At 43.6% G+C, this 12,144-nt stretch overlaps 1 long non-coding RNA gene across 1 annotated transcript in view; it reads right to left on the bottom strand.

The window, feature by feature from the left end:
- Positions 1-6: 6 nt before the first annotated feature.
- LOC111737694 overlaps positions 7-12,144 on the bottom strand; it is a 35,146-nt gene continuing 23,008 nt past the window's right edge. Inside the window, exon 3 of the long non-coding RNA XR_002779510.1 lies at positions 7-156. This is a non-coding gene — a long non-coding RNA (uncharacterized LOC111737694). The remainder of the gene's footprint in view (positions 157-12,144) is intronic.

Here is a 12,144-nt window from a genome sequence, read left to right as displayed (position 1 = left end):
TTTGGCAGCATCTGAGAAATCCGCAGCTAGGGCACCTCCTCGGAGGGTTTGTGGACCTCTCCCATGACCCGGGCAGAAGTTCATTCAGAGCTGGCTTCGTGGCAAGGTTGAAATTATCTCCACTTCCAAAATTCTGTAATCCAGTACTCCAACTGACTGAAAATTAGAATATCTCTGTTACTGGCCATGGTCACATCTACTCACTCAGAACACTTAGCCTGATATGATTTGGGCGAGGGGGTGTGGGGGGGGGGGAGGATATTTTGATACAAAACAGCCACAGTGATTTCCACCTAAGAGAGAAGTCTCTAGACATCAATCTATCTCCATTGTGACCTGAGCTTGTCTTTCTTTGGCTTTGCCTACTTTTCATTAGGACTGGAGCATTGAAGCAAGCAATAGGCTTTATCTTTGTTTATTTAAATTTGGCTATTTACTAGCTATTCTTTTTCAAATAAAACAGGCTCACTGCAAACACAATTCTTTTCAAACAACACAGAAACTGACAATCAAAAAAAAAAAGTAAAAATCACCATCCACATCTTTATAAGCGTTCTTCCTTTCACTTTTCTGACTCCATCGTCCAATATTTTAACCTCATGGTAGTGCTCATTTAATTCTCACAAAATCCCCACAATTTGGCAATTATTATCCCCATTTTACAGATTGAAAACTGAGGCTAAGAGAAGTAGTGACCTACCCAAGGGCATGTAGCACATGACAGAGCTGGCTTTCAATTCCACATTTACCTTATTCCAAAGATCAAAAATTTAAAGTTTAAAAAATATATATAGCAGTCACTTTTTATACCTTCACTATGTGCCAGCTACTGTGTGAAATGCCTTATATATATTATCTCAGATTTTACAGCAAATTGATAAAGTAGCTTTTATTTGTTCCATTGTTCAGAAATCTAAAGCATAGAGGGGTTAAGTGACTTGCCCAGAATCACACAGCTGATAAAAGGCAGAGCCAGAAAGCAATTCAGGATTTCAGACACTTAAGTCCATGCTCTTAAAGAGGAACAACCTGATACCCTCCATTCCGCCAGCTAAGACCGATGTATGTGTATATGGTGTCATACTCTGCATACTGTTCTGTAACTTGTTTGTTTTTCTCATGGGGAAGGCTAGTGGTTTTTAATCCTTGCCTTTAAACTTTAAATGGCATGGCCCAATCACGATCCCTTAGTCCAACAGATGACCCCTGCCCCACCTGCTGGCCCCAGCTCCTCGATCACGTCCACACGCTGACCACTCTTCTCAGCCATCTTTCCCTCTGTCCCTCCTCGACTCTCACATTGGCCTCACCTTCAGGTTGTCATCTTACATCTACCTCTCAAACCCAGTACTGCATGTAGCCCCACGGACCCAGACCTCAGGTTTCAAACAAAACCTCGTTCTTGTGATTTGGCCACGTCTGACCACTCTAGTGAGCCACCTTGACTCATCCAGCCTGCTCCCCAATACTTGAACCCTTAACACAATTCTCTGCCTTGCAAGCACTTGCCACTTTCCCAAGATTGGCTCTGGCTGAATAAACACATCAGCAACAGAAATTTCATCTGATAACCGCCAAATTTCCTGTAGTTGAAAAACAATATCCAAAGTTACCACCTCCACTTAAATAAGGACATGAGCGTTTTTCGGTAAATATGCACAGACCATACGACCCTGAGGTTGAATTATGTCTGTTACTCTGCTTGAGGTGATCTCACCATGTGGCTTTGGGCAAGTCACTTAAGCTCTCTTGTCATCAGTTTTTCTATCTGTCAAACAACAGGTATAAATTGATGGTCCCAGGCCCTGGCAAACTCTGAAATTCTATTATCCTATGATTAAAGAAATGACAAGCCTGATAGATATTACTCCTATCATTGTTTTTGTCCAATCATTAACCAAACTAATGAGGCCATTTGTGCAATCCAACTGCAAAGTTCATTGGGGAAAAGGAGGAGGTATCGGGGCAGTTGGACATTCCAGGACATCACTGGGGGCCAAACATTAAGTTGATGGTAGTGTGCTGGCAACAGAGAAAAGAAAAGAGGGGGATCCTTGCAGAAATGGGGTGCACTTTGGAATGAAGGAGCACTTTTGGTGAGTAGAAAACTGTTATCTGACTGAAGCCAAGATGAAATCTACTTTTTGAAAATGCGCTTTTTTTTTTTTTTTAAGTTTGGCTCAATCGCTTGTTTTTCTCTATTCCTTATGTAATCTTGTGGGATGCGGCGTCAGAAAGTCATAAATCATTCATAGTGCTGTGGAAAAAAAAAATCACTTGTGTAAAGCAGATACAACTTAAAATGAAATGGGAGAAGTTTTTGCATGAAACCCAAAGAAAAACGTAATGCGTGGTTCATAGCCCATGCTGACCACTAATTCCCACAATTGCTATGTGGCTTGGTCGTTCATTTCTGGCTTCTTGATGTGCTTTATTTTAAATAGAGACTGGGTTAAAGATATAGCCTGTCACAACTGTACTGCATTTTTCCAAGAGCCTTAGAAAAGAGGCTGTAGTCATGATATTTGCAGATACGATTGAAGTTGACACAAGAAAGCTCCCTTTTTGTCCAAAAATCTCTTTTTTAATATGCCCATAACTGTTGTCCATAATTCTATGGGTTAATTAAATTCTCTTTGTATATATACTCAGCCTCAAAACCTACATGCAAAAAGAAAAAAAACAAATAGCCTCCAGCAGAAGTAACCCATAAAGCTAACTCTCAAATATTAATACCTTAAATAAATTGGTTTAGCTTTATAATTTCTAATGTGGCAGCTAGCTATGATGAGGCTTCTAATAAACAAGAAAATTATGGGTTTTTAAAAATCTCTTTCATATTCATTAACTCATTCGAGCTTCACAGAAGTAGCAAGGACAGGTATGTATTCATTCTTTAATCCATTCCTACCGCAAACTTTATTGACTGTCAAGCACTGGGTTAGGGAGTTAAAAGTATAGACAAGATGACGTTGCTTGCCCTTGAGCCACTCGCAGTGTGTGGGGGAAACTCTTTTTTTCTTTTCGTAAATTTATTTATTTAAATTAGTTTTAAGTATACAGTACATTTGGTTAGACATCTATAATTTTCATAACTCTTATCAGAGCCGTATGGGAGAGACTACAGTTCTTTTGAACTGCTGATGGCAGAACAAGTAGCTACAGGTGGAAATTCCATGGGAGTGGATTTCAGCCTGCGTAAGGAAGAGCATCCTAATAGTTAAAGTTCCCTGGTTAGAAAAGTTGGTGAGTTCACATTGCCAGAAGTGTTCTAGAAGGATCTGGAAAACTCACTCTCAAGGTAGCTGTAGGAGACATTTCTGGATGGCCTAGGTGGTTAGCCCAGAACATATATACATGTCCTCCCAGTTCTGAGCCCCAAAGTTCCTCAGTATTTATCATGGTTCATTTGTTTATCTGATAGACATTTAGTGACTGGTGCTGACTTTAGGACCATCTTAGCTAGGTTTAAATCCCACCTCTGCCACTTTCGCACAGTAAACTCTGGGCAACTTAGTTTATTCGTATCTAAGTTTCCTCACCTATAAGATGGGAATAATAATAATTCATGCTCCTAGAGTCGCTATGAAGATGAAAGGAGGTGATTTATGTAAGGTGCTTTGGAACAGTGTCTGTCACAAAACAGACAGTCAATTAATGTCAGACACTGGTAGCAAAGGCAGTACATATCAGACCCTGAGCTACATACTATTCACTGAGTTAAGAAAACAGACAAGAACCCTACTTTTCTTGATTTTAAAGTCAGCCAGGAGTGGGGAGTATATAAAAGATATTAAACTAAAAGACACAAAAATACAAATATAGCTTCAAACTATAACAATTGCTGTGAAGGGAAAGAAGAAGATGCCACGATAGCATATGATAGAGGAGAGGGGGACTCATTTAGATTGGGAGGTGCCGGGAAGAGTTTTCTAAGGAACTGACGTGTAAGCTGAGTTGCAGGAGAGATATATCTCAGCACCCAGTGGTTTAAAGAGATACCCCGATGCCCGGACTTATTTTAAGTCAGCAGAAAAGGAAGCCAGCAATCTACAAGGGTATGAAGTCACCTGTCAATCTGAGTTCCAGTTTGTGTATCAAGCCTCACAATGGGCAGTGTAAGTTTAGACAGACTCTCTTTGCTTTAGCTATTAGTTTCCATTTGATTTTTCTCTTAAACCTATAAAGTCATTAGCTGATCCATTTAGTCTATGGGGGGGAGGTTCAAAGATATGTAGCCCCCAACCAATTTCAATGAACTCCTGTAAGGGAGGCTGGTATGTGCACAAGTTCCTATAAATAAAGATACATCGTAGAGATAGAGGGAAATGTTATGAAAGTTTGAAAAAGCTAGAAATTCAACACAGATGAGGGGATGAAGGGAGAATTTTTAGGAAAAGGTGGCGTGTTGAAGTGTACCAGGGAATTCTAAACAAAGTGAATTTGAAGGAATCAAATCTTACTCAGCATTTGCATTCTAAAATCAATACATAAAGCCAAAAAAAAAAAAAAAGTCATAACGAATGATTGTCAGAAGTATCCTTGAAAATCCCTTCAGCAGGGACCATGTTGGAAAATGACATAATATCTCTCAAGAAATCCAATACAGCCAGTGTTTCCTCTAGTCTTGAAATCAACTGCTGTTGCTTCAGTTGAGCATCCGATGAATGTATGAGCTTGACTCAGGTGTCAAGTCGTATGAAGAATATGCACTCACACATCGCGCAGGTCCATGGGAGAGGAGAGGAGGAGCAGTCTTTGCAATGCACCCCGCATCTTCCAGGGCAGGCCCTCACCACTCACCACGCGGACACTGGGCAGCCCTGTCCCCAGTGGCCTCCCTGTTTGTTCACTCTTGCTCTCAGCCTCTATCAATCTGTCAATTAGCCTTTCTCTTTATTTTTTCCAAACAAATAGTTAAATTTGCATACATTGAATACAAATATGATATTCTCGTCTAGTATAACATGATCAAAGACCTGAGGTCAGCAAAGAGCTAGGCTTTCAGAAGATATCTCAGTGACACAATACACCTGAAAGTTGGGGTCTGTGTCAGTTTCCTAAGGGTATCATAACAAACCACCACCAAATGAATGGCTTAAAACATCAGAAATGTATTGCCACAGTGCTGGAGGCCAGAAGCCTGAAATCAAGACATCAGCAGGACCACACTTCCTCTGAAAGCTCTCGGGGGAATTTCATTCTTTACTTCTTCTAGCTTCTGGTGGCTCCCATATCCCTAGGCTTACGGCAGCATAGCTCCCATCTCTACATCCCTCAAGTGTCCATCTTCCCTGAGTCCCTGTGTCTCAAAACTCCCTCTCCTTTCTCTTAAGAGGACATCGGTCATTGAATTTAGGGCTCACTCTAAATCCAAGATGATCTCATTTTGAGATCCTTAACTAACATCTTCAAAGAACTTGTTTCTAAATAAGGTTATCTGCATAGGTACCTGGGATTAGAGCTTTGGGGGTCACCATTCAACTTACCATTCAACTCACCGCAAGGTTAGGGGTCACCATTCGACTCATCACAAAGTTCAAGAAAGAGTAATAGAAATGAGTCGAAGCTCTATTTCAACAGGCTTGGAATGCCAATTTCAGACATCTCTGAGGGTCTCATTCTTTGCAGAGTTGTGATGCTGGCAACTTTGACATCCACTGCAGTTTAAAAACCTTGTGCTATAAGGCCGTCTCCTCTGCCTCACTACGACCATCTGACACCCCAAACCTCCCTCCTTACTTTCGTTACTCATCAGAACCCCTGCAGCACAATAAGCCTTGACATAATTTACCATCTGCTTTTTCATGTCCTAATCAAAATTCCCATCTCATATCCCATCCTCTACAGGAGCGATGGTTAATCAACTAAAATAATCTTTATTAAGGCATTGGCTTGTCAACACTGTTAAAACCTCTACACGTACCCCTTAAAGTGGAATCATGTTAATACTGGCTCCCCACTGTAGAGACACAGCTGCTGCCAGAGACACTACCTGAAGCTGATGGAGAGGAGAGAAATGCCCCCAGCTAGCCCCCTTCTTCTTGTCCCTGGATCTCCCGCCACTAGCCAAACCCAGCGAGAAGCCAGCTGACACAGGAACCTGGGAACAGCAGCCTGAAAGATCAGCTCCCTATGACATACAACAGCAGAGAAAGGGAAAGGCAGGCATGGATCTGAGGACCAGGACTAGCACGTTATTATCCCCAGTTTACAGAGTAGGACATGAAGCTCAGATGTGATTATTGATTGCCCAGAGTCACATAGCTAGTATTAGTGTGGACTTTGATTCCAGGTCTGAATCTGAGTCTAAGGCCTGAGTTCTCGCTATGCTCTACCGGCGCAGTCATTTCAGTGGCCTCGTCCAGCTGCCTTGGTCAGGGAGATAGCTTGGAGTTCTGAGAGGCTGTTTCATGGTTATCACACCAGCAAGAGGACCTTCTCTGGGTCTGAGATTTGGATTTTTGTGAAGGACACAGAGATGCCCTGCTGAGATCTCCCCTCAAGGAAGAACTTACCATGCCCACTGCTGTGAGTACTATGAGCTCTAGCAGGGCTGTCTCGGCAGCAGAGGTCCACCTCATCCAAGACCGTGCCCTTCCCTGGCAGCCCAATAATTGATAAAAGCTCAGTCTTTTTGGCTCACTGCAAGGCAACATGAATGAGCAGTGCAGTTCGACTTCTCTCACTGCCCTATCCTGCATCTTGTCCTTTCCACGGGTCTTGATCCCTGTCACCAAACCCTGTCTCCACACCTGCAGAGACAGGGTTTGGTGACAGGGATCAACACCCATGGAAAGAACCCGACCAATGACAGACTCTTTGTTAATGTTCTCGTCTTGGCCCATAACCCCTCTACATGTACATACTAGTTGATGACGGGTCAACATTCATCACAGTGGAAGCAACAGGGCTGGTGTCATCTGCTTTACTCTTAGGCAGTGTACAGACTCCTCAACCTGCCTACCCTGAGATTTTTCTGGTTAATTTAGCCTGACAAACAAGGGAAGGTACTAACAGATGGTGAGGCATTTGGCCATTTTGTTGATGACCATCCTTTGCTGGTCCCCCCAGAATAAATCACCAGAAAGGATCTGATCAGAAGGTCTGTGGAAACACAACCACCAGCCCTTTAACTTCACCTCTGTTTCCTACACAGAGGCCGGAAATGTCTTCTCAACCACTTACTATCTCGGTAGTGGGGACCGAAACAGATGCTAACATTACTCAACGCTTATGGGATCTTGGGGTCTACCTAAAGTGGCCAAGGTTGGGCTCTGCCTTTCTGCAGAATGTCCCTTGCGAAGAGCCCATCATGCTTGGAGAACTGCTCAAATTCGTTGAGTTCTGAATGCCTGCCCCCTCAGCCATAATACAGGCCTGGAGCTTAAAGGGGTTTCTGACAGCCATCAGTCCCCCTCTCTGCCCTTGAAGAAGGACCCCTCTCTCTGACCAGATATCTTTTAAATTGAAAGAAATTTTCTTAAAAAAAATTTAAATTTAAAAATTTTAAGAATATAAAAATAAAAATAAAAATAAAATAAAAATAAATAAATAAATGAAAATTGATAACAAAAAAATAAAAAAAGAAATTTCCTATTTTCTTGGTTATCCAATCACATGGCAATGAGCTACAGAAGCTCTGTGGGACTGTAGCTGGCCTCCCCCACATACTCTTTTCTTCCCTGCCAACTAATCCTGCCCTTAACCTTCTTAGGTGTCAGTACAGCACCTATTATTCATGGCTTCATTGACATTTCTTCTCAATCCCTGAAGCTGGTGCTGACTCATCCTCTCTTTTCATCAAGGGACAGCAGTGGGCTGTACACAGCACCCTGCATGAAGTTCCTGTTAGCTCTTCTCCTATGCCTTTCAGCAAAGGCAATTTGAAAACTTTCTAATTTGATGACCTGGAGGCAAACATGAATATTTCTAATTTTACAGCCCATGGACTTAAATTAAGCAAACTACCCGGGCTGCGCAGGGACCAGAACTCTAAACTTGCCCTTGGGGAACAGAGTCCCCAGGTCCATGGAAACTGAGTTTAGCAAAAATCTTCCCTAGTTGAACTTCCCCACCCATCAAAATGCTCCTAGCACAGAAGGAGAATGATACTTCAGTGAACGCCTCTTTCTGCAGTGTCCTCGGATTTTCCAAGGGGTATTTTTATTTTGATGAAAAGAGCTGAGTGCTTATTGGGCTAAATGCGATGAAAGAGGTTTGCCCCCAGATAGAACTTGTGTCTCCACGGCACCAATAAAGGCACACTGGATGGCACTTTCCTAAGAAGTTGCATTCAACTTCCTAGCCTTGTGGCTGTTTGGTGGAATAGCTTCTCCTCACCCCCCGTTTTTAGAGCCTGACCCATAGTGATGCTTGGATTATGGTAATGGGACTTAATGAAGGAAGTCACAGTGACCCTTTTAGTAAAATCACACACAGGACCTATATGAAGAGAAGGTTTATTGTGCAAGGTAAAGGCTTGTTGTCCTGCTGACATTCCACCTTAATGGACTTTGTCCATTCCGGTTTATCCTTTGTCCTCTCTTCTCCCATGCGCTATCTCCCATTTCTATTTCACTGAAGCCAACACCCACTCAATAGCAAAATCTGAACGTAGTCACTGACAGCCTACACTTGAGATCAAGCCCAGGAAGAGATGAACTCTGGGACTAAGGCCGGGTCACAAATGTGTGCCCTCTGGACCATACACAGTGCTCAGAAGTGTTGGTTTGGTCCATACGGTATCTTTATTTAAAATTTAAAAGCACATATAAAATTGAGAGATTCCACATTAAAAAAAAAAAATACAGCTTTCTGACTTCTCTTTACAAATAAAAACATCTGGCCATGCCCTGCTAGCACTCCTGCACGGCCACTACCAGTAAGAGCCGAGTAGCTAACACCAGCCCCTTACAAGGAGCACGCTCTCCAAAATGCTTCTCTTACACCAGGCCAATTTCACCTTTCTGCATCACTGCCCTGGCCCCTGCAGGCATCCAGGTTTGAATCTCTTGGGTTAAGGCAGGTAAGGAGAAAAAAGAGAGAAGGTCAAATGAAGATGTATTCGTTTGAATGCTTTGGGATACAAGTAACAGAGTATCTGACTAAAGGTCACTTAAACAATAAAGACTTTTAGTAATTTAACAGAAAATCTACAAGTTGGCTGTTGGATACAGAGTTAGCTGAGTGGCTCAATAATTTCAGGGCTCTGGATCAGCTTCTCTGCAATGTTCTTGGTTTTCTCCTCACTGTGGCAAGATGGCTGCCACATCTCCAAGTACCATATCTTCACTCAATAACATACAAAAGAAAGAAAAGAGAGACCAGGGTTTCTCCTCCCATATCTCTCTCTTCTCAAAGAGTAAAAATATTCCCAGAAGATTCCAGAGTCCTATAGGCTACAGCTGGACCACAGGACCACCCCTAAACCAAACTGGCAAACGAGATGGAATTGTCAGGTTTGAGTACAACCAAACATCGTTCATTCCTGGATCTAGCGAAGGGGTCCACCTTAGCTCTCTGCTGCGCACACAATTTTGCTAAAAAGGAAAATGGGGAGAGTGGTAGGGGTTTATAACACCTAACGCCGTGCAGGCCATCCCACGATTCTACTGTAACGGCCCCATGCCAACTGGGAAGCTGGGGAAGAACTGACTTGTGGCTGAGCAGAATCAGCCACTTACAACTGTCTATAGCAGTTGTAAGATAAGTCTGGAATACAGAGTAAGAGACCATTGTTCCTTCTTCTGGACTCCATATCCCCAACTGGCAGGAAGACCATTTTGTTACGAACTCTACCACCCCTCCCTAACACCATTAGTGACCTGGTGCTTGTGTTTCAGGAATTTGCTGGCCAGTAGCATGGCAGGTTCTCATCCTGATCTAGTCCCAGAATTTACTCTCTGGGTTGTCTTCACCCTAAGGGGTGTATTAAAAGGAGTCACCCTTGGGAGTGGGCATGGGACTCAGTCCCACAACTGGAGGGCAGTTCATTGGGTTGAAACTCTTTCCCAAAGAGATTGATGATGTGGCTTTTGGAATGGGACTCTCAGGTCATAAATCAGAGCTTGTTGCCTGGTGCCTTGTCACCTCATCTTTGGCTCAGTCAGTCCCAAGCAGCCTCAGAGACACATGCTCTAGGAAACAGCCAACAAAGTTTTAGCTCCTGGTTCGATTTGTTCTTCTCAATTGTAAAGCACTTCGCTAAGCTGGAAGGACTAAGCAACACTTGTGGCCTCAGAAGGTCCTGGGACAGCAGGCAGACCCTGATGAAGCCTCTTACTCTCACTGCACGAGATCGAAATGTCATGGAGGAGCCAGGTCTAGGAGAATTTATCACGCCCTCTGTTAGCCGGACACCCAATCCATGTGCAACAGCACATCAGTCAGCAAATTTCAAAAACTGAGAAGTAAAATAATGATGATAATACTCTGTCCACGTCATGCTCTCCAGCCTTCTTTTAAACACGTTGAAATCTCATCGGATCCTCCTGATGACCCTGAACAGCCACTAAGACAGAGGTCACTAGAACAAATCTGTCATCATAGCCACCATTTTATTGACTTCCTACTGTGTGCCATACACTGCTCAGCACTTTACATCCATCATCTCATGTAAAGCTCTCAACAGCCCTACGAGACAGGGACTGTTACCCCATTTTATAAGCGAGAACCCAAAGCTCAGAAAGATGGTACAACTTGCCCAAGGCTACACAACCAGCAAGCGACAGGAGCCAGGTTTCAAGTTCAGGTCTGTCTGTTTCCAAAGCCTGGGCTTTTAATAACCACTACAGTACTTCCGAGTCTAGGAAGTGGTGCTTATATAATGGTAGCTGGAGTGACTACTCTTCATCTTGAGGATAAGGATGGGTGTTATACCATTAAGGTGACTGCCCTCTGCTTCCTGATTCTTCTTTCTCTCCTCAGCCTCATTTCTTGCTCTCCTATGCCCTCTGACCTCCCACAGGAATAACTTAAAACTCAAGTGCTGAATTTGAATAGGCTAGATATTGTTCTGTATCCTAGAAGACCAGGTTCAAGGAGCTTTGTATTGGTCCCATCAGGACTCCAGGAATGAACTAGGCCCAAGAATCAGAGGCGGAAACTGACGGGCAAGACCAAAAAACAGACCAGTCTCAGGCAACCCTGACACGTTGGGAAGGTCAGGACCAGCAGGCCCAGAATGACCCACTTGAATCAAAAGAGTTCAAAGACAAGCAATAGCTGTTACCTAAGCCATGTTCAGGGCCTGGAGCTAAGATGATGGTCAAGGGTCAAGAGGATGAGTGTATGAGGGCAGAACATAGGGTCTGCAGTCCAAGAGGTCTCCTTCAGTCTGGAAAAAAGGTCCAGATGCACATATGTGCCAACTGAGAATAATGGGAGCTGAAGGGAGAACCAGCACTCAGAACAGGACTCCAGGCCAAGCAAGAGGGCTTGGCAATAAAGGGCCAGTAGAACAAACAGTCTCAAGCAGTCTTGGGTCCCTATCTCCTGTCGGGTGCTATCTGATCAATTATTTTAACTGAAGTGTTATTGGCTGGTAATAACTTTACATCCATTCCTCCCAGGGGGCACGTATCACAGTGAAGTAACACACTTGTGCCATATCTAATCCTTAACACAATCGCCAAAACATAATAGGTATCAGTGAGTCCCCATTTTATAGATAATGAAAGGGAGCTTGGGGAAATTAGGTGACCTGCTTGAGGTCTTCTAGAGGAAAAGGCAGAATTAGGGCCTCTGTCTTTCCAGCTCCCTGGAGAGTGTTCTTTCCTCTCCAGCATGCATGGTTCCCAAGAACCATGGGCTCTTCATACACTGGGAGATGGTGCATGTACCCAGGTGTCAGTGTCTTCTGGGCACTTCCTCTGTGCCAGGCAGTGTGCTGGGTGCTAGGGGCGCAACAGTAGATGAGACACAAAGTCTGAGCTCAAAGAACTCACTGCCCCACCCCCACCAGGTTTTGCTGGTGTCCCTCAAATTCCAGCGAAGAGCCAGTTGCTTCTTCCTATCCTGGCCCTTGGAAGGCAGGTGGGGTCCAGTGCCATTTCCTTCATGCCGCTGTGCTCATTACAGAAACTACACTGTTGACAGAGGCAGGACCATTGGGCCAGCGGATTACACTGTATCATTTTGAAT

Source organism: Pteropus vampyrus, unplaced genomic scaffold (genome assembly GCF_000151845.1).
Source record: "Pteropus vampyrus isolate Shadow unplaced genomic scaffold, Pvam_2.0 Scaffold30, whole genome shotgun sequence".
NCBI lineage: Eukaryota > Metazoa > Chordata > Mammalia > Chiroptera > Pteropodidae > Pteropus > Pteropus vampyrus.
The sequence above is the reverse complement of the archived record's forward strand: the minus strand, read 5'-3'. Positions and strand labels throughout refer to the sequence as shown.